At 48.5% G+C, this 19,553-nt stretch overlaps 5 non-coding genes across 5 annotated transcripts; 3 read left to right on the top strand and 2 right to left on the bottom strand.

The window, feature by feature from the left end:
* Window positions 1–1,326: 1,326 nt before the first annotated feature.
* Window positions 1,327–1,399, top strand: trnak-uuu (transfer RNA lysine (anticodon UUU)). Its single transcript has one exon. It is a non-coding gene; the product is annotated as a tRNA-Lys (tRNA).
* A 919-nt stretch (window positions 1,400–2,318) lies between these two features.
* Window positions 2,319–2,391, top strand: trnav-cac (transfer RNA valine (anticodon CAC)). Its single transcript has one exon. It is a non-coding gene; the product is annotated as a tRNA-Val (tRNA).
* A 1,356-nt stretch (window positions 2,392–3,747) lies between these two features.
* trnat-agu (transfer RNA threonine (anticodon AGU)) lies at window positions 3,748–3,821 on the bottom strand. The gene has a single exon. It is a non-coding gene; the product is annotated as a tRNA-Thr (tRNA).
* A 1,287-nt stretch (window positions 3,822–5,108) lies between these two features.
* Window positions 5,109–5,181, top strand: trnav-cac (transfer RNA valine (anticodon CAC)). The gene has a single exon. It is a non-coding gene; the product is annotated as a tRNA-Val (tRNA).
* A 10,248-nt stretch (window positions 5,182–15,429) lies between these two features.
* Window positions 15,430–15,503, bottom strand: trnat-agu (transfer RNA threonine (anticodon AGU)). Its single transcript has one exon. It is a non-coding gene; the product is annotated as a tRNA-Thr (tRNA).
* Between the last annotated feature and the right edge of the window lie 4,050 nt (window positions 15,504–19,553).

Genomic DNA, 19,553 nt, shown 5'->3' with positions numbered 1-19,553 from the left:
ATATAGACAGGGGCATGTTCTCCACTACGCTTCCTGGAGTCGATGACAATCTCCTTCGTTTTGTTGACATTGAGGGAGAGATTATTGTTGCCACACCAGTTCACCAGATTCTCTATCTCATTCCTGTACTCTGTCTCATCATTGTCTGAGATCCGACCCATTACGGTGATGTCGTCAGCAAACTTGAAAATCGAGTTGGAGGGGAATTTGGCCAGACGGTCAGAGGCGTATAAGGAGTATAGTAGGGGGCTGAGAACACAGCCTTGTGGGGCACCGGTGTTTAGGACAATCGTGGAGGAGGTGATGTACTGACAGACACTCAGCACAGCGACAAACACAATGATATTGACCTGGGAGTGGGAAGAGGGCAGATTCACAACAAAATTCTGCCTTTTAATTGGTTAATGAGGAGAGTGATTGCTCCTATTGTCTTCAGTGTGTTGAAGTGAAGAGTGGACTGATGGAGATATCGACAGTGTTAAAACTGTTCAACTTGGGAAACTATTTCAGCCGACCCTGAGCAATGGGAACATATCGGACGACACGGTAGCACAATGGTTAGCACTGTAACTTCACAACTCCAGCGACCTGGGTTCGATTCCTCGCTTGGGTCACTGTCTGTGTGGAGTTTGCACATTCTCCCTGTGTCTGTGTGGGTTTCCTCCGGTTTCCTCCCACAGTCCAAAGATGTGCAGGTTAGGTTGATTGGCCATGCTAAAAATTGCCCTTAGTGTCCTGAGATGTGTGGGTCAGTGGGTGGATATGGGAGTAGGGCCTGGGTGGGATTGTGGTTGGTGCAGACTCGATGGGCTGAATGGCCTCTTTCGGCACTGTAGGATTTCTATGATTGCCCAATGAAGAGGTAAGTGATGAAGTAACTTCTTTTTCACGGATGGTTCGCTGGAAAGAGAGAACACAATTTTCAAAAACAAAAGGATTGAAACTACGGCAAAATATTGGTGAAAGATGTCCATATGAACAAAAGTCATCGTTAACAGGTAGCACGGAGGTTTTAACTCAGGAATACCAGCCGACTGGACAAGCGCATTAACCAACTGAACCACGGGGGACTGACTGTTAGACTCATTATAGGAACGAGAGAGGAAGGATCTAAAGTGGAGGATTTCATGAGGTCCTTGTTCTGCCAAATCGATTTGACTTTTGGATATTTAGAAATTTACAGCAAATAATCATCTTGACCTCAAAGTGGATAATATCACACTTCCCCTCCCCCATTAAAAAATGAACTCTCCTTCAATCTTATCTGCTCGAACTCACTGTGAGAGAGCGGCGAGTTCATCAGAGGGAAAAAGGGGCTGGCTTCAAGCCTGGATACCTCAGTCAGTAGAGCATCAGGCTTTTAATCTGAGGGTCCAGGGTTCAAATCCCTGTTTGGGTTTTGCTTTTCTTCCACCCTGAACACAATTGTTTGAGATGTGTTTCAAAATAGATAAACAGATGTCCTTTAACAAATTCCTCACACGCGATTGACAATTCCAAGAGTCGCTGGCAGCAACATTCATCCATTTTAATAGGTGCTCGATGGCCGGCGCAGACAAAATGTGCCTCTGAGCTTCTTTTCCTGCTGTCGAACTGTGTGACGGGAAAGTTGTGGCTTCTCAGAGATAAAAAACACAACATCCTCAAAGGCACCACTGAGATTCCAGCTCAGGATCTCCTGTTGACTAAACAGGCGCTTTAACCAACTAAACCACGGCACCAACAGAAACGTTAAAACAGTGTTATAATTTGTAAATAAAGATAAAAGCAAAATCCTGTGGATGCTGCAACCTGAAACCATCTGGTCCTTCGAGCTGCTTCACTATTTACTAAGGCCATGGCTGATCCCTTTCTGGTGGCTTCCACATTCTCCATATTCCCCTCCCCCTCCCCGTTAATCTTTAATTCTCTCACTCAACAAATATCGAACTCCCTCCGCCAGGAAAATATTCAGTGACCCCGTCCTCCAGCACCTTCTGAGGCAGAGTTTAAAAGTGGCACAAGCCTCTGAGAGAAAACAAATCTAGTCATCTCTTGTCCTAAAAGGACGCCCCCTAATGTTCAAACAGCGCCCCCTTGTTTTGGCCTCACCCACAAGAGGAAACATCTTTTCCACCTCCACCTTCCCAAGACCGTTCAGCATCTTAGAAACTTTAATCCAGTCACCCCTTCACTTTCCTAAACTCCAGCTGAAAGAAGCCTAGTCTGTCCAATCCAACCTCATGAGAAAACCCGCTCATTCCAGGGAGCAATCCAGTAACCACCCACCGCCCCCCGACCATGAACTGCCTCCAGCTCAGTTACATTCACAGTCATGTGGTTCCATAGTGTAGTGGTTATCACGTCTGCCTCACACGCAGAAGGTCCTGGGTTCAAAGCCCAGTGGAGCCAGTGGTATTTTGTTCCTATTCCCAGAGAGCAGTGGAACTGCCTTGAACTCCCCGCTCTTTCACAGTGACTTGTCCTTTGAATGGTCGGATGCCAACAAGTGCAGAGGACCCGAGAGACTTGGGGTTCATGTCCACAGATCCCTGAAGGCAGCAGGACAGGTAGATCAGGTGGTCAACAAGGCATATGGGAACCTTGTCTTTATAGCCGAGGTATAGAATATCAGAGCAGAGAGGCTATGGTGGAGCTGTATAAAATATTAGAAGACCAAAGAATTGAACACTGACCCTTCAAATCTGGGGAACAGCTGCTCCTTTTTCACTCTGTCCGTGCCCCTCATAATCTTGCACAACTCAATCAGATCCCACTTCAGTCTTCTCTGCTCCAGGAAAAACAACTGAAGCTGATCCAAACTCTTTTCATAACTTCAATGCTCCGTCCCAGGCCTCACAGTATCCTGTAAGTTTCAATAAGATCCCCCCTCATCCTTCCAAACTCCAATGAGTACAGACCCAGAGTCCTCAACTGTTCCTCACAAGCTCTTCATTCCAGGGATCATTCTTGTGAACCTCCTCTGGACCCTTTCCAAGGCCAGCACATCCTTCCTTAGATACAGGGCCCAAAACTTCAGCCAGAGAGTGGTGAATCTGTGGAACTCTTTGCCGCAGAAGGCTGTGGAGGCCAGGTCATTGAGTGTCTAAGACAGAGATAGATAGGTTCTTGATTAATAAGGGGATCAGGAGTTATGGGGAAAAGGCAGGAGAATGGGGATGAGAAAAATATCAGCCATGATTGAATGGCGGAGCAGACTTGATGGGCCGAGTGGCCTAATTCTGTTACTGAGGGATTTGGGATTGTTTTCGCTGGAAAGGCGGCGGCTAAGAGGGGATCTTATTGAAACATATAAGATGATTAGAGGTTTAGATAGGGTGGATAGTGATAGCCTTTTTCCTCTGATGGAGAAATCCAGCACGAGGGGGCATGGCTTTAAATTGAGGGGGGGTAGTTATAGAACCGATGTCAGGGGTAGGTTCTTTACCCAGAGGGTGGTGAGGGATTGGAATGCCCTGCCAGCATCAGTAGTAAATGCGCCTAGTTTGGGGGCGTTTAAGAGATCCGTAGATAGGTTCATGGACGAAAAGAAATTGGTTTAGGTTGGAGGGTCACAGTTTTTTTTTTTTAACTGGTCGGTGCAACATCGTGGGCCGAAGGGCCTGTTCTGCGCTGTAATGTTCTATGTTCTATGTTCTATGTGTCTTATGGTCATTTAAAATGGGCCTCTGGGCTTCTTTTCCTGTGATCGAACTGTGTGACGGGAAAGTTACGGCTTCTCAGAGTTGCAAAATGCAACATGCACAAAGGCACCGCTGAGATTTGAACTCAGGATCTCCTGTTTACTCGACAGGCACTTTAACCAACTAAGCCACGGCACCTACAGAAAAGTCGACCCAATGTAATAATTTATTACAAAATTAAAAGCAAAATCCTGTGGATGCTGCAACCTGAAACCATCTGATCCTTCGAGCTGCTTCACTATTTACTAAGGCCATGGCTGATCATAAGAACATAAGAGCATAAGAAATAGGAGCAGGAGTCGGCCACCTAGCCCCTCGAGCCTGCCCCGCCATTCAATAAGATCATGGCTGATCTGAAGTGAATCAGTTCCACTTACCCGCCTGATCCCTATAACTCCTAATTCCCCTACCGATCAGGAATCCATCTATCCATGACTTAAACATATTCAACGAGGAAGCCTCCACCACTTCAGTGGGCAGAGAATTCCAGAGATTCACCACCCTCTGAGAGAAGAAGTTCCTCCTCAACTCTGTCCTAAACTGACCCCCCTTTATTTTGAGGCTGTGCCCCCTAGTTCTGGTTTCCTTTCTAAGTGGAAAGAATCTCTCCACTCCTACCCTATCCAGCCCCTTCATTATCTTATATGCCTCTATAAGATCACCCCTCAGCCTTCTAAACTCCAACGAATACAAACCCAATCTGCTCAATCTCTCCTCATCGTCAACACCCCTCATCTCCGGTATCAACCTGGTGAACCTTCTCTGCACTCCCTCCAAGGCCAATATATCTTTTCGCAAATAAGGGGACCAAAACTGCACACAGTATTCCAGCTGTGGCCTCACCAATGCCTTGTACAGATACAGCAAGACTTCTCTGCTTTTATATTCTATCCCCCTCGCGAGAAATGCCAACATCCCATTTGCCTTCTTGATCACCTGTTGTATTTGCAGATCCCTTTCTGTTGGCTTCCACGTTCTCCATATTCCCCTCCCTCTCCCCGATAATCTTTAATTCTCTCACTCAACAAATATCTAACTCCCTCCGCCAGGAAAATATTCAGTGACCCCGCCCTCCAGCACCTTCTGAGGCAGAGTTTAAAAGTGGCACAAGCCTCTGAGAGAAAACAAATCTAATCATCTCTTGTCCTAAAAGGGCGCCCCCTAATGTTCAAACAGCGCCCCCTTGTTTTGGCCTCACCCACAACAGGAAACATCTTTTCCACCTCCACCTTCCCAAGACCGTTCAGCATCTTAGAAACTTTAATCCAGTCACCCCTTCACTTTCCTAAACTCCAGCTGAAAGAAGCCCAGTCTGTCCAATCCAACCTCATGAGAAAACCCGCTCATTCCAGGGAGCAATCCAGTAACCACCCACCGCCCCCCGACCATGAACTGCCTCCAGCTCAGTTACATTCACAGTCATGTGGTTCCATAGTGTAGTGGTTATCACATCTGCCTCACACACAGAAGGTCCTGGGTTCGATCCCCAGTGGAGCCTGTGGTATTTTGTTCCTTTTTTCAGAGAGCAGTGGAACTGCCTTGAACTCGCCGCTCTTTCACACTGACTTGTCCTTTGAATGGTTGGATGCCAACAAGTGCAGAGGACCCGAGAGACTTGGAGTTCATGTCCATATATCCCTGCAAGTGGAAAGACAGATAAGAAGGTGGCTAACTAAGCTAATGGGACATTTGCCTTTACAGCCAAGGCACAGAATATCAGTCATGATGTGGAGATGTCGGGGTTGGACTGGGGTGAACACAAGAAGAAGTCTCACAACACCAGGTTAAAGTTCAACAGGTTTATTTGGTAGCAAATACCATTAGCTTTCGGAGCGCTGCTCCTTCATCAGATAGATTGGAAATCTGCTCTCAAACAGGGCACAGAGACACAAAATCAAGTTACAGAATACTGATTAGAATGCGAATCCCTAAAGCCAGCCAGCTCTTAAAGATACAGACAATGTGAGTGGAGGGAGCATTAAGCACAGGTTAAAGAGATGTGTATTGTCTCCAGACAGAACAGCTCGTGAGATTCTGCAAGTCCAGGGGGCAAGCTGTGGGGGTTACTGATAATGTGACATAAATCCAACATCCCAGTTTAGGCCGTCCTCATGTGTGCGGAACTTGGCTATCAGTTTCTGCTCAGCAACTCTGCGCTGTCGTGTGTCGTGAGGGCCGCCTTGGAGAACGCTTACCTGAAGATCCAAGGCTGAATGCCCGTGACTGCTGAAGTGCTCCCCCACAGGAAGAGAACAGTCTTGCCTGGTGATTGTCGAGCAGTGTTCATTCATCCGTTGTCGCAGCGTCTGCATGGTTTCCCTAATGTACCATGCCTCGGGACATCCTTTCCTGCAGCGTATCAGGTAGACAACGTTGGCCGAGTTGCAAGAGTATGTACGGTGTCCCTGGTAGATGGTGTTCTCACGTGAGATGATGGCATCCGTGTCGATGATCCGGCACGTCTTGCAGAGGTTGCTGTGGCAGGGTTGTGTGGTGTCGTGGTCACTGTTCTCCTGAAGGCTGGGTAGTTTGCTGCAGACAATGGTCTGTTTGAGGTTGCGCGGTTGTTTGAAGGCAAGAAGTGGGGGTGTGGGGATGGCCTTGGCGAGATGTTCGTCTTCATCAATGACATGTTGAAGGCTCCGGAGGAGATGCCGTAGCTTCTCCGCTCCGGGGAAGTACTGGACGATGAAGGGTACTCTGTCCACTGTGTCCCGTGTTTGTCTTCTGAGGAGGTCGGTGCGGTTTTTCGCTGTGGCGCGTCGGAACTGTCGATCGATGAGTCGAGCGCCATATCCTGTTCTTATGAGGGCATCTTTCAGCGTCTGGAGGTGTCTGTTGCGATCCTCCTCATCCGAGCAGATCCTGTGTATTCGGAGGGCTTGTCCGTAGGGGATGGCTTCTTTAACGTGTTTAGGGTGGAAGCTGGAGAAGTGGAGCATCGTGAGGTTATCCGTGGGCTTGCGGTACAGTGAGGTGCTGAGGTGACCATCCTTAATGGAGATGCGTGTGTCCAAGAATGCAACCGATTCCGGAGAGTAGTCCATGGTGAGTCTGATGGTGGGATGGAATGTGGATGTCATCATATAGTTGTTTCCGTGATTGCTCACCATGAGTCCAAAGGAAGAAAATGTCATCGATGTATCTAGTGTATAGCATCGGTTGAAGGTCCTGTGCGGTGAAGAAGTCTTGTTCGAACCTGTGCATGAAGATGTTGGCATATTGAGGTGCGAATTTGGTCCGCATGGCTGTTCCATGTGTCTGAATGAAGAACTGGTTGTTGGAGGTGAAGACATTGTGGTCCAGGATGAAGCGGATGAGTTGTAAAATTACATCCGGAAACTGGCAGTTGTCGGCGTTGAGTACTGAGGCCGTTGCAGCATTGCCATCATCGTGGGGGATGCTGGTGTAGAGTGCCGAGACATCCATTGTGACGAGGAATGGCTTTAAGACCTGGCTGGCTTTAGGGATTCGCATTCTAATCAGTGTTCTGTAACTTGTTTTTGTGTCTGTGCCCTGTTTGAGAGCACATTTCCACTCCATCTGACGAAGGAGCAGCGCTCCGCAGGCTTATGGTATTTGCTACCAAATAAACCTGTTGGACTTTAACCTGGTGTTGTGAGACTTCTTACAGAATATCAGAGCAGAGAGGCTGTGATGGAGCTGTATAAAAAGTCTGAAGTCCAAAGAATTGAACACTGACCCTTCAAATCTGGGGAACAGCTGCTCCTTATCCACTCTGTCCCTGCCCCTCATAATCTTGTCCACCTCAATCAGGTCGCCCCTCAGTCTTCTCTGCTCCACCGAAAATAATCCAAGCTTCCGCAACCTCTCTTCATAACTTAAATGCTCCGTCCCAGGCAGCATCCTGGGGAATCTCCTCTGCACCCTCTCCAGTGCAATCACATCCTTCCTAAAATGTGGTGACCAGAACTGCACACAGTGCTCCAGTTGTGGCCTCACCACAGTTCGATACAACTCCAACATGACTTCAACACAAACAGAAATTGCTGGAAAATCTCAGCAGGTCTGACAGCATCTCTGGGGAGAGAATCGAGCCAACGTTTGGAGTCTGGATGACCCTTGGTCAGAGCTGAGAGCGCAGAGAATCAGCGGAGATTTATACTGTGAGGGTCGGGGGGATGGAATGGGACAACGGGAATTGAAATGAGGAGACAAAAGGCTGAGAAGGTGCTAGAAAGGGTCCATTAATGATCAGAATGTGTGAATGGCAGAACAGAGATGCAGATTGTTAAAGGACTGCCCGAGGAATGTGGCAGTTGCCCTGAAAGGGGGAGGGGGAGGGGGCAAGAAGGAGAGCTGGAATGGAAAGTGGGAAAATGGAGGTGAGTCACAGAGTGATAGAGGTTTACAGCATGGAAACAGGCCCTTCAGCCCAACTTATCCATGCCGCCTTTTTTTTAAACCCCTAACCTAATCCCAATTGCCCACATTTGTCCCATATCCCGCTATACCCATCGTACCCATGTAACTGTCTAAATGCTTCTCAAAAGACAAAATTGTACCCGCCTCTACTACTACCTCTGGCAGCTTGTTCCAGACACTCACCACCCTCTGTGTGAAAAAACTGCCCCTCTGGACACTTTTGTATCTCTCCCCTCTCACCTTAAACCTATGCCCTCTAGTTTTAGACTCCCCTACCTTTGGGAAACGATGTTGACTATCTACTGTCTATGCCCCTCATTATTTTATAGACCTCTATCAGATCGCCCCTCAGTCTTCTACGCTCCAGAGAATAAAGTCCCAGTCTATCCAGCCTCTCCTTATAACTCAAACCATCAGGTCCCGGAAGCATCCTAGTAAGTCTTTTCTGCACTCTTTCTCGTTGAATAATTTCCTTTCTATTATAAGGTGACCAGAACTGCACAGAGTATTCCAAGTGTGGCCTCACCAATGTCTTGTACAACTTCAACAAGACGTCCCAACTCCTGTATTCAATGTTCTGACCAATGAAGCCAAGCATGCTGAATGCCTTCTTCACCACTCTGTCCACCTGTGACTCCACTTTCAAGGAGCTATGAACCTGTACCCCAAGATCTCTTTGTTCTGTAACTCTCCCCAACACCCTACCATTAACTGACTAAGTCCTGCCCTGGTTCAATCTACCAAAATGCATCACCTTGCATTTACCCAAATTAAACTCCATCTGCCATTCGTCAGCCCACTGGCCCAATTGATCAAGATCCCATTGCAATCTGAGATAACCTTCTTCACTGTCCACTATGCCATCACTCTTGGTGTCATCTGCAAACTTACTAACCATGCCTCCTATATTCTCATCCAAATCATTCATATAAATGACAAATAACAGTGGGCCCAGCACTGATCCCTGAGGCACACCGCTGGTCACAGGCCTCCAGTTTGAAAAACAACCCTCTACAACCACCCTCTGGCTTCTGTCAACAAGCCAATTTTTATCCATTTAGCTACCTCACCCTGGATCCTGTGAGATTTTACTTTATGCAACAACCTACCTTGCGGTACATAGAACATAGAACAGTACAGCACAGAACAGGCCCTTCGGCCCACGATGTTGTGCTGAGCTTTATCTGAAACCAAGATCAAGCTATCCCACTACCTATCATCCTGGTGTGCTCCATGTGCCGATCCAATAACCGCTTAAATCTTCCTAAAGTGTCTGACTCCATTATCACTGCAGGCAGTCCATTCCACACCCCAACCACTCTCTGCGTAAAGAACCTACCTCTGATATCCTTCCTGTATCTCCCACCACGACCCCTATAGTTATGCCCCCTTGTAATAACTCCATCCACCCGAGGAAATAGTCTTTGAACGTTCACTCTATCTATCCCCTTCATCATTTTATAAACCTCTATTAAGTCTCCCCTCAGCCTCCTCCACTCCAGAGAGAACAGCCCTAGCTCCCTCAACCTTTCCTCATAAGACCTACCCTCCAAACCAGGCAGCATCCTGGTAAATCTCCTCTGCACTCTTTCCAGCGCTTCCACATCCTTCTTATAGTGAGGTGACCAGAACTGCACACAATATTCCAAATGTGGTCTCACCAAGGTCCTGTACAGTTGCAGCATAACCCCACGGCTCTTAAACTCCAACCCCCTGTTAATAAAAGCTAACACACTATAGGCCTTCTTCACAGCTCTATCTACTTGAGTGGCAACCTTTAGAGATCTGTGGATATGAACCCCAAGATCTCTCTGTTCCTCCACAGTCTTCAGAACCCTACCTTTGACCCTGTAATCCACATTTAAATTAGTCCTACCAAAATGAATCACCTCACATTTATCAGGGTTAAACTCCATTTGCCATTTTTCAGCCCAGCTTTGCATCCTATCTATGTCTCTTTGCAGCCTACAACAGCCCTCCACCTCATCCACTACTCCACCAATCTTGGTGTCATCAGCAAATTTACTGATCCACCCTTCAGCCCCCTCCTCTAAGTCATTAATAAAAATCACAAAGAGCAGAGGACCAAGCACTGATCCCTGCAGCACTCCGCTAGCAACCTGCCTCCAATCCGAAAATTTTCCATTTTCGGATTGTCAAAGGCCTTGCTAAAGTCCATGTAGACAACATCAACTGCACTGCCCTCATCTACCTTCTTGGTTACCCCTTCAAAAACTCAATCAAATGTGTGAGACATGATTTTCCACTCAAAGCCATGCTGACTGTCCCTAATCAGCCCTTGCGTCTCTAAATGCCTGTAGATCCTGTCTCTCAAAATACCTTCCAACAACTTACCCACCACAGATGTGAGGCTCAGTGGCCTGTAGTTCCCAGGCTTTTCCCTGCAGCCTTTTTAAACAAAGACACAACATTTGCCGCCCTCCAATCTTCAGGCACCTCATCTGTGACGATCGAAGATACAAATATCTCTGCTGGGGACCTGCAATTTCCTTCCTTGCCTCCAACAATGTCCTGGGATTCACTTCATCAGGTCCCGGGGATTTATCTACCTTGATGCGCTTTAAGACTTCCAGCACCTCCTTGTCTGTAATATGTACACTCCTCAAGACATCACTATTTATTTCCCCAAGTTCCCGAACATCCATGCTTTACTCAACAGTAAATACCGATTTGAAATATCTATTTAGAATCTCACCCATCTCTTGTGGATCTCACATAGATGACATTGTTGATCCTTAAGAGGCCCGACTCTCTCCCGAGTTACTCTTTTGCCCTTTATGTATTTGTAGAAGCTCTTTGGATTCTCCTTTGCCTTATCTGCCAAAACAATCTCGTGTCCCCTTTTGCCCTCCTGATTTCTCTCTTCACTCTGCTCCTACACCCCCTATACTCTTCAAGAGATTTGCTTGATCCCAGCTGCCTATGCATGTCATGTGCCTCAAAGAAGAAGAACAAAGAACAAAGAACAATACAGCACAGGAACAGGCCCTTCGGCCCTCCAAGCCCGCGCCGCTCCCCGGTCCAGGATTGAATCCTGAATCCAGGATCCCCGCCCAATTTTCCAGCCTATCTACATACCAATATCCTATCCACCGAGCTGTCCCTCACAGCTACGATGCTTTGTTCATTACAACCTATTAACTCACCCCCACCCCCCTATTCCAGACCATGTGATCCCCAGGGAGAGGCGAAAACCCAGAGTGAAAAACCCCAGGGCCAATATGGGGAAAAAAAAAAATCTGGGAAATTCCTCTCCGACCCCCTGAGGCGATCGAAACGAGTCCAGGAGATCACAATGGCCCTGATCGGAAAATGCTTCCCAACCCTAGTCATTTCCACTTCCATGAACACCATATGAATTCCCTGCCCCCGAGACAGGTTCCCAACTATCCGCAGTCTCGCTCTGTACTGGCACCAGCAAGATGATCATAGAATGAAGCCTTGAAACGAGAAACAAGGAACAATTAGCCCGCGCCGCTCCCTGGTCCAAACTAGACCACTCTTTTGTATCCCTCCATTCCCACTCCGGTCATATAGCTGTCTAGATAAGTCTTAAACGTTCCCAGTGTGTCCGCCTCCACCACCTTGCCCGGCAACACATTCCAGGCCCCCACGACCCTCTGTGTGAAATATGTCCTTCTGATATCTGTGTTAAACCTCCCCCCCTTCAAAGAACAAAGAACAAAGAACAGTACAGCACAGGAAACAGGCCTTCGGCCCTCCAAGCCTGTGCCGCTCCTTGGTCCAACTAGACCAATCGTTTGTATCCCTCCATTCCCAGGCTGCTCATGTGACTATCCAGGTAAGTCTTAAACGATGTCAGCGTGCCTGCCTCCACCACCCTACTTGGCAGCGCATTCCAGGCCCCCACCACCCTCTGTGTAAAAAACGTCCCTCTGATGTCTGAGTTATACTTCGCCCCTCTCAGCTTGAGCCCGTGACCCCTCGTGATCGTCACCTCCGACCTGGGAAAAAGCTTCCCACTGTTCACCCTATCTATACCCTTCATAATCTTGTATACCTCTATTAGATCTCCCCTCATTCTCCGTCTTTCCAAGGAGAACAACCCCAGTCTACCCAATCTCTCCTCATAGCTAAGACCCTCCATACCAGGCAACATCCTGGTAAACCTTCTCTGCACTCTCTCCAATGCCTCCACGTCCTTCTGGTAGTGCGGCGACCAGAACTGGACGCAGTACTCCAAATGCGGCCTAACCAGCGTTCTATACAGCTGCATCATCAGACTCCAGCTTTTATACTTTTATACTTTTATACTCCTTCTTCTTCTTGACCAGGGCCTCAATATCCTGAGTCATCCAGGGTTCCTGACTTCTGCCAGCCTTGCCCTTCACTCTAAGAGGAATGTGTTTACCCTGAACCCTGGTTAACACACTTTTGAAAGCCTCCCACTTACCAGACGTTCCTTTGCCTTCCCACAGACTCCCCCAATTAGCATTTGAAAGTTCCTGCCTGATACCATCAAAATTAGCCTTGCCCCAATTTAGAATTTTACCTTTTGGGCCAGGCCTATCATTCTCCATAGCGATCTTAAAACTAATAGAATTACGGTCACTGGTGCCAAAGTGATCCCTCACTAAAACTTCTGTCACCTGCCCTTCCTTATTTCCCAAGAGGAGGTCAAGTTTTGCCCCCTCTCTAGTCGGGCCGTCCACATACTGAATGAGAAATTCCTCCTGAATACACTCAACAAATTTCTCTCCATCCAACCCTTTAATACTATGGCTGTCCCAGTCAATGTTGGGAAAGTTAAAATCCCCGACTATTACCACCCTATTTTTCTTGCAGCTATCTGTAATCTCCTTACATATTTGCTCCTCAATTTCCCGCTGACTATTTGGGGGCCTACAGTACAACCCTATCAAAGTGATTTCCCCCTTCTTATTTCTCCGTTCTACCCATATAGACTCAGTGTCCGAACCCTCAGATATTTCCCCTCTCAGTACGGCCGTGATGTTTTCCCTAATCAACTCCCCCTCCTCTCTTACCTCCTGTTCTATCTTTCCTGCAGCATCTGTACCCTGGAACATTGAGCTGCCAGTCCTGTCCCTCCCTTAGCCATGTTTCAGAAATTGCTGTAATATCCCAGTCCCATATACCTGTCCATGCCCTGAGTTCATCTGCCTTGCCCGTCAGGCCTCTAGCATTGAAATAAATGCAGTTTAATCTGGACTTGCTTTTGCCTGATCTGTCTGGTACTAGGATTACTGACACTGCCTTTACTACTTAATGTTCTCTCTTTAACTTCCGTGCTGTCCTCAACCTTCTCTTCTGTCTCCCAGCTGTTTTGGATCCGCCCCCCTGCCAAACTAGTTTAAACCCTCCCGAGTGGCTCGAGCAAATCTCCGCGCCAGGATATTAGTCCCCCTCCAGTTCAGGTGTAACACGTCCCTCTTCAACAGTTCACCCCCTCCCCAGAAGAGATCCCAATGATCCAAAAACCTAAATCCCTGCCCCCTGCACCAGCTCTCAAGCCAGGCATTCATCTGCCTAATCCTCCTATTCCTCCTCTCACTAGCACGTGGCTCCGGTAGTAGTCCTGAAATGACTACCTTTGAGGTCCTGCACGTTAGCCTTCTGCCTAACTCTCTATATTCACACTTCAGGACCTCATCCCTTTCCCTACCTGTGTCATTGGTACCAATATGGTAACCTCATGAGAAAACCTGCTCATTCCAGGTCGCCTTCACAGTGTCTGTGTTACTCGTCTCACTGTTGCTGGGCCCAGAAGTGTCTTCAACAGCAGTAAATGCTGAGGATGCAGTGGTTTTGGACACAGTGAGGATAAGATGCTGCCTGGTGGTCACAGCCAGTAACTGCAGCGTTACCTGTTTACATGGGAAATTCCCACTCTCACTGCTCACATTGTGAACTGTGCTGCTCACACACTCAGGAATCTGATCAATTATTATTATCAACCCCTCCATTAAATCCTCCCAAATATCTCCTGCTCCAACCCTCCCATCCCTATTAAACCTCACTGAGCCACTCTCCCATTCCCACTGCCCACCTTATTGCCCCGACACACACCATTCCCCTTCCAATCCCCATTACACCCCCCCCCCCCGCACTGCGTTTCCCCCCCCGCCCATTACTCTGTCCCTCTCCACTTCCCCTTTCACTCATTAACCCCTCCCATTCCCATCCCCTCCTCTTCATCCCTCCCCATTCCCCCTCTCACATTCCCATCCCCCCCTCTTCATCCCTCCCAATTCCCCCTTCCCCATTCCCATCCCCTCTTCTTCATCCCTCCCCATTCCCCCTCTCCCATTCCCATCCCCCCCTCTTCATCCCTCCCCATCCCCCTCTCCCATTCCCATCCCCCCTCTTCATCCCTCCCCATTCCCCCTTCCCCATTCCCTCTTTCCTCCCGATCCCCCCTCCCCCAATCGCTCCTACCCCCAATTTTCCCCCGCCTCTTTTCAACCCCCACCCTCTCCTTCCCCACCCTCCTCACTCCCTCTCCTCCCCCACTCCCTCACCCCCACCCTCCTCAGCCCCTCTTTCCCACCCTCTTCACTCCCTCTCCCCCACCCTCCTTTCTCCCTCATTTCCCCCACCACCCCATTCCCTCTCCCCCATTCCCTCTCCCCCCTCATTCCCTCTTTCCCCCCTCATTCCCTCTCCCAATATTGTTTGGTTCCTATCTCCCAGAGAGCGATACAATCTCAGTTTAAGGAAGAGATGGATATCTTTCTCATTCACAAGAACCGAAGGTTATGGGAATACTGGGTGTCAAAACTATTGAAGTGCCCGAACAGCCATGATCATGTTGAATGGCAGCCCAGGGTCGACGGGCTGAATGGCCTCCTCAATCATAATCCCATAAGATGTAGGAGCAGAAGGAGGCCATTTGGCCCATCGAGCCTGCTTCACCGTTCAATAAAACCATGATAGATCTGATGTGATAATCCTCAACTCTGTCCGGGCATTATCCCCATAACCCTTGACTCACTGACTGATTACAATTCTGTCCATCTCAAAATTGTTACGATGCAGAAAGTGGCCATTTGGCCCATCATGTTTGCACCGGCTCTCCAACTTAAACTGAGGGTCCAGGGTTCAAGTCCCTGTTTGGGTGTTGCTTTTCTTCCACCCTGGACACAATTGTTTGAGATGTGCTTCAAAATAGATGAACAGATGTCCTTTAACAAATTCCTCACACGCAATTGACAATTCCAAGAGTCGGCGGCAGCAACATTCAGCCATTTTAATAGGTGCTTGATGGCTGGAGCAGACAAAATGGGCCTCTGGGCTTCTTTTCCTGCTGTGGAACGGGAAAGTTGTGGGTTCTCAGAGTTGCAGAATGCAACACACACAAAGGCACCGCTGAGATTTGAACTCAGAATCTCCTGTTTACTAGACAGGCGCTTTAACCAACTAAACCACGGCACCTCCAGAAAAACTGAACCAATGTTATAATTTGTTATAAAATTAAAAGCAAAATCCTGTGGATGCTGCAACCTGAAACCATCTGGTCCTTCGAGCTGCTTCACTATTTACTAAGGCCATGGCTGATCCCTTTCTGTTGGCTTCCACATTCTCCATATTCCCCTCCCCCTCCCCAATAATCTTTAATTCTCTCACTCAACAAATATCGAACTCCCTCCGCCAGGAAAATATTCAGTGACCCCGTCCTCCAGCACCTTCTGAGGCAGAGTTTAAAAGTGGCACAAGCCCCTGAGAGAAAACAAATCTAATCATCTCTTGTCCTAAAAGGGCGCCCCCTAATGTTCAAACAGCACCCCCTTGTTTTGGCCTCACCCACAAGAGGAAACATCTTTTCCACCTCCACCTTCCCAAGACCGTTCAGCATCTTAGAAACTTTAATCCAGTCACCCCTTCACTTTCCTAAACTCCAGCTGAAAGAAGCCCAGTCTGTCCAATCCAACCTCATGAGAAAACCCGCTCATTCCAGGGAGCAATCCAGTAACCACCCACCGCCACCCCCCCGCCCCAACCTCCTCCCCCCCCCACCCCCCCCCACCCCCCGCGAGTGGTATTTTGTTCCTATACCCAGAGTGCACTGGAACTGCCACTTTTTCACAGTGACTTGTCCTTTGAATGGTCGGATGCGAACAAGTGCAGAGGACCCGAGAGACTTGGGGTTCATGTTCATGTATTCCTGAAGGGAGAGAGACAGGTACATAAGGGATATATAAAACGCAGATGGGGCATTTGTCTTGAAAGCCGAGGCACAGAATACCAGAGCAGAGAGGCTACAATGGAGCCGTATAAAACGTCTGAAGACCAAAGACTTGAACACTGACCCTTCAAATCTGTGGAACAGCTGCTCCTTATCCACTCTGTCCGTGCCCCTCATAATCTTGTACACCTCAATCAGGTCGCCCCTCAGTCTTCTCTGCTCCAATGAATGCAAACCAAGCCTATGCAAGCTCTCTTCAAAATTTAAATGCTCCGTCCCAGGCAGCATCCTGGGGAATCTCCTCTGCACCCTCTCCAGTGCAATCACATCCTTCCTAAAATGTGGTGACCAGAACTGCACACAGTGCTCCAGCTGTGGCCTCACCAAAGTTCTATACAACTCCAACATGACTTCAACACAAACAGTTGACTTACTGTTAGACTCATTATAGGAACGAGAGCGGAAGGATCTAAAGTGGAGGATTTCATGAGGTCCTGGTTCTGCCAAATCGATGAATTGCTCAAAACGATTTGACTTTTGGACATTTAGAAAATTACAACAAATAATCTTCTTGATCTCAAATTGGATAATATCACACTTCCCCACCCCCATTAAAATCAACTGCCCCTGAAAGTTTGTGCTCTAACTCACTGTGAAAGTCAGCTAGCTCAAGGCAGGAAAAACATGCATGCCTGGAAGCCTGGATAGCACAGTCGGAAAAGCATTGGAATTTTAATCTGAGGGTCCAGGGTTCAAGTCACTGTTTGGGTGTTGCTTTTCTTCCACCCTGAACGCAATTGTTTGAGATGTGCTTCAAAATAGATGAACAGATGTCCTTTAACAAGTTCCTCACACACGATTGACAATTCCAAGAGTCGCCGGCAGCAACATTCATCCATTTTAATAGGTGTTTGATGGCCGGCGCAGACAAAATGGGCCTCTGGGCTTCTTTTCCTGCAGTCGAACTGTGTGACGGGAAAGTATGATTTGAAAGAGACCGGTGCAAAGAGGGTGTTACTGTTCCTCGCACATTCGGTGGATAAACACAATGTCCAGTATGGAACACAGATCAAGGCGCCGCTGAGTTCTCACAATCTCCTCTTTACCAGGCAAGCACTTTTACCAAATAAACCACGGCATCAACAAAAAAGCTGGGTGAAAGTTATAATTTATTGATGAAGATAAAAGGAAATGAGTGTGGATGCTGGAATCTGAAACACAAACAGAAAATGCTGGAAGTCTCAGCGGGTCTGACAGTATCTGTGGGGAGGGAATAGAGACAATGTTTGGAGTTCATCTGCCTGAAGGCAGGGGGTGCAGGAAAATGTAGGGGCACCATTAGCTGTGGAGTTCCCATCAAATCGAGGGGTTGGTGATGGGGTTCACTTTAAGTTGCTGACTTTCATTTATTTTGACTATTCTTGTGATTTTGTTGTTTCTTCTCCTGTGCCGGTTGCTAGGAAACACTTTTTCAGAATCTTTTCAATCTCCTTGTTTGCCATGATGAATTCCCCACTCTCTCCCTCTAACACACATTGCTTTTGTCTCCTCTCTTCCTGTTTCATAGACTTGTTGAAGCTTTTACTGTGAGTGTTTCTAATTGCTGAGAGATTTCTCTAATTGGACACTTTCCCCTTTGAATCCTTGTTCCTGGTCCCTTGCTGCATTGTAAAAACATCCCAATATTTTCTGCTGCCATTAATGTTGCTGCTTTGGAAATATTGTTCTTTCTATTGGACAGCTGAGCTGGAATGGCAGGATGCGCATGCGGAGTGCGGGAGAAGGGGCGCGTGCGCAGTCCGTGCATGGAGGGCCGCATGCGCAGCGCGGAAACATGGGCGGGGCCTTAAACCCACCATTGCCACCACCAAACCCCCTGAAGCTGCGTCAACCAGTGGTCTGAGTCGTCATCAGGAGGCGTGGCCTGCAGTCAGCAGTAGGCGGGGCCTAGCCATGACCAGTGGGCGGGGTTTGTGTCGTCATCAGGCAATCACAGGAGGAAAAAGCCGGTATCCGGCACTGGCGCCTGCGCAGTCACCTAGGGGCGGGGCCCAGGCCCCAACAGGGGCGTGAGGGAGGCGTCGCTCATCGGCTGTGGGAGGCATCACACAGAACCAGCTCATCGGCTGAGGGAGGAATCACTCAGAACCAGCTGTTCGGCTGAGGGAGGAATCACACTGAACCAGCTGTTCAGCTGAGGGAGGAATCACACTGAACCAGCTGTTCGGCTGAGGGAGGAATCACACAGAACCAGCTGTTCGGCTGAGGGAGGAATCACACAGAACCAGCTGTTCGGCTGAGGGAGGAATCACTCAGAACCAGCTGTTCGGCTGAGGGAGGAATCACACTGAACCAGCTGTTCGGCTGAGGGAGGAATCACACAGACGGATCTCATCGGCTCCCAGAGGAATCAGGCAGGAGGGTGGGAACCGGAGCAGCAGCTCAGTGGGTAAGATTTGGGGGTTCAGGTGCAGAGCTCCTTAAAATGCCACAAACAGGAGCAGAAATAGTCCAGAAGGCCAAAGGAATGCTGCCCTTCATATCGAAAGGGCTGGAGTATCGGGATGCAGATGTTATGCTGCAGTTGTACAAACCCCGAGTTAGAGGCCACTGAGAATCCTGTGAGCCGGGATGGACAGGATACCTTAGGAAGGATGGTTCAACCCTGGAGGGAGCTCAACGCAGGTTGACAAGAATCATCCCTGGACTTCAGGGGTTCAGTTCCACGCAGAGATTAGACAAATTAGCCCTTTATTGTCTCCAATTCAGAAGGTTGAGGGGTGATCTGATAGAAATCTACAAAATATTTCCAGGGAAGGACAGGGTGGATCAGGAGAAACTGTTGCCACGAGTTGGGGCCAAGCCATTGCGGAGAGTTGTTGGAAAACACTTCTACCCGCAGAGAGTGGGCGAGGGTTGGAACTCTCTTCCTCAAACGCCGCTGGATGCTGCTTCAATTGTGAGCTTTCAGTCTGAGACAGACACATTTTTATTGAGCAGGGGGATCGAGGGATATGGGCCCAGGGCAGGTGCATGGGGTCAGGACACAGATCAGCCATGATCTTATTGAATGGCAGAGCGGGATCGAGGGGCTGAATGCTCAACTCCTCTTATTATGTTCACATGTTCCTAGATGGAGCTCATCGGCTACGTGAGGAATCGCACAGACGGTGCTCATCGGCTACGGGAGGATTCGCGCAGACGGTGCTCATCGACTACAGGAGGAATCGCGCAGAAGGAGCTCGTCGGCTACTGGAGGAATCACACAGACAGTGCTTATCAGCTACAGGAGGAATCAC

Source organism: Mustelus asterias, chromosome 16 (genome assembly GCF_964213995.1).
Source record: "Mustelus asterias chromosome 16, sMusAst1.hap1.1, whole genome shotgun sequence".
NCBI classification, from domain to species: Eukaryota; Metazoa; Chordata; class Chondrichthyes; order Carcharhiniformes; family Triakidae; genus Mustelus; species Mustelus asterias.
Note: the sequence above shows the minus strand (reverse complement) of the source record. Positions and strands in the feature narration are given on the sequence as shown.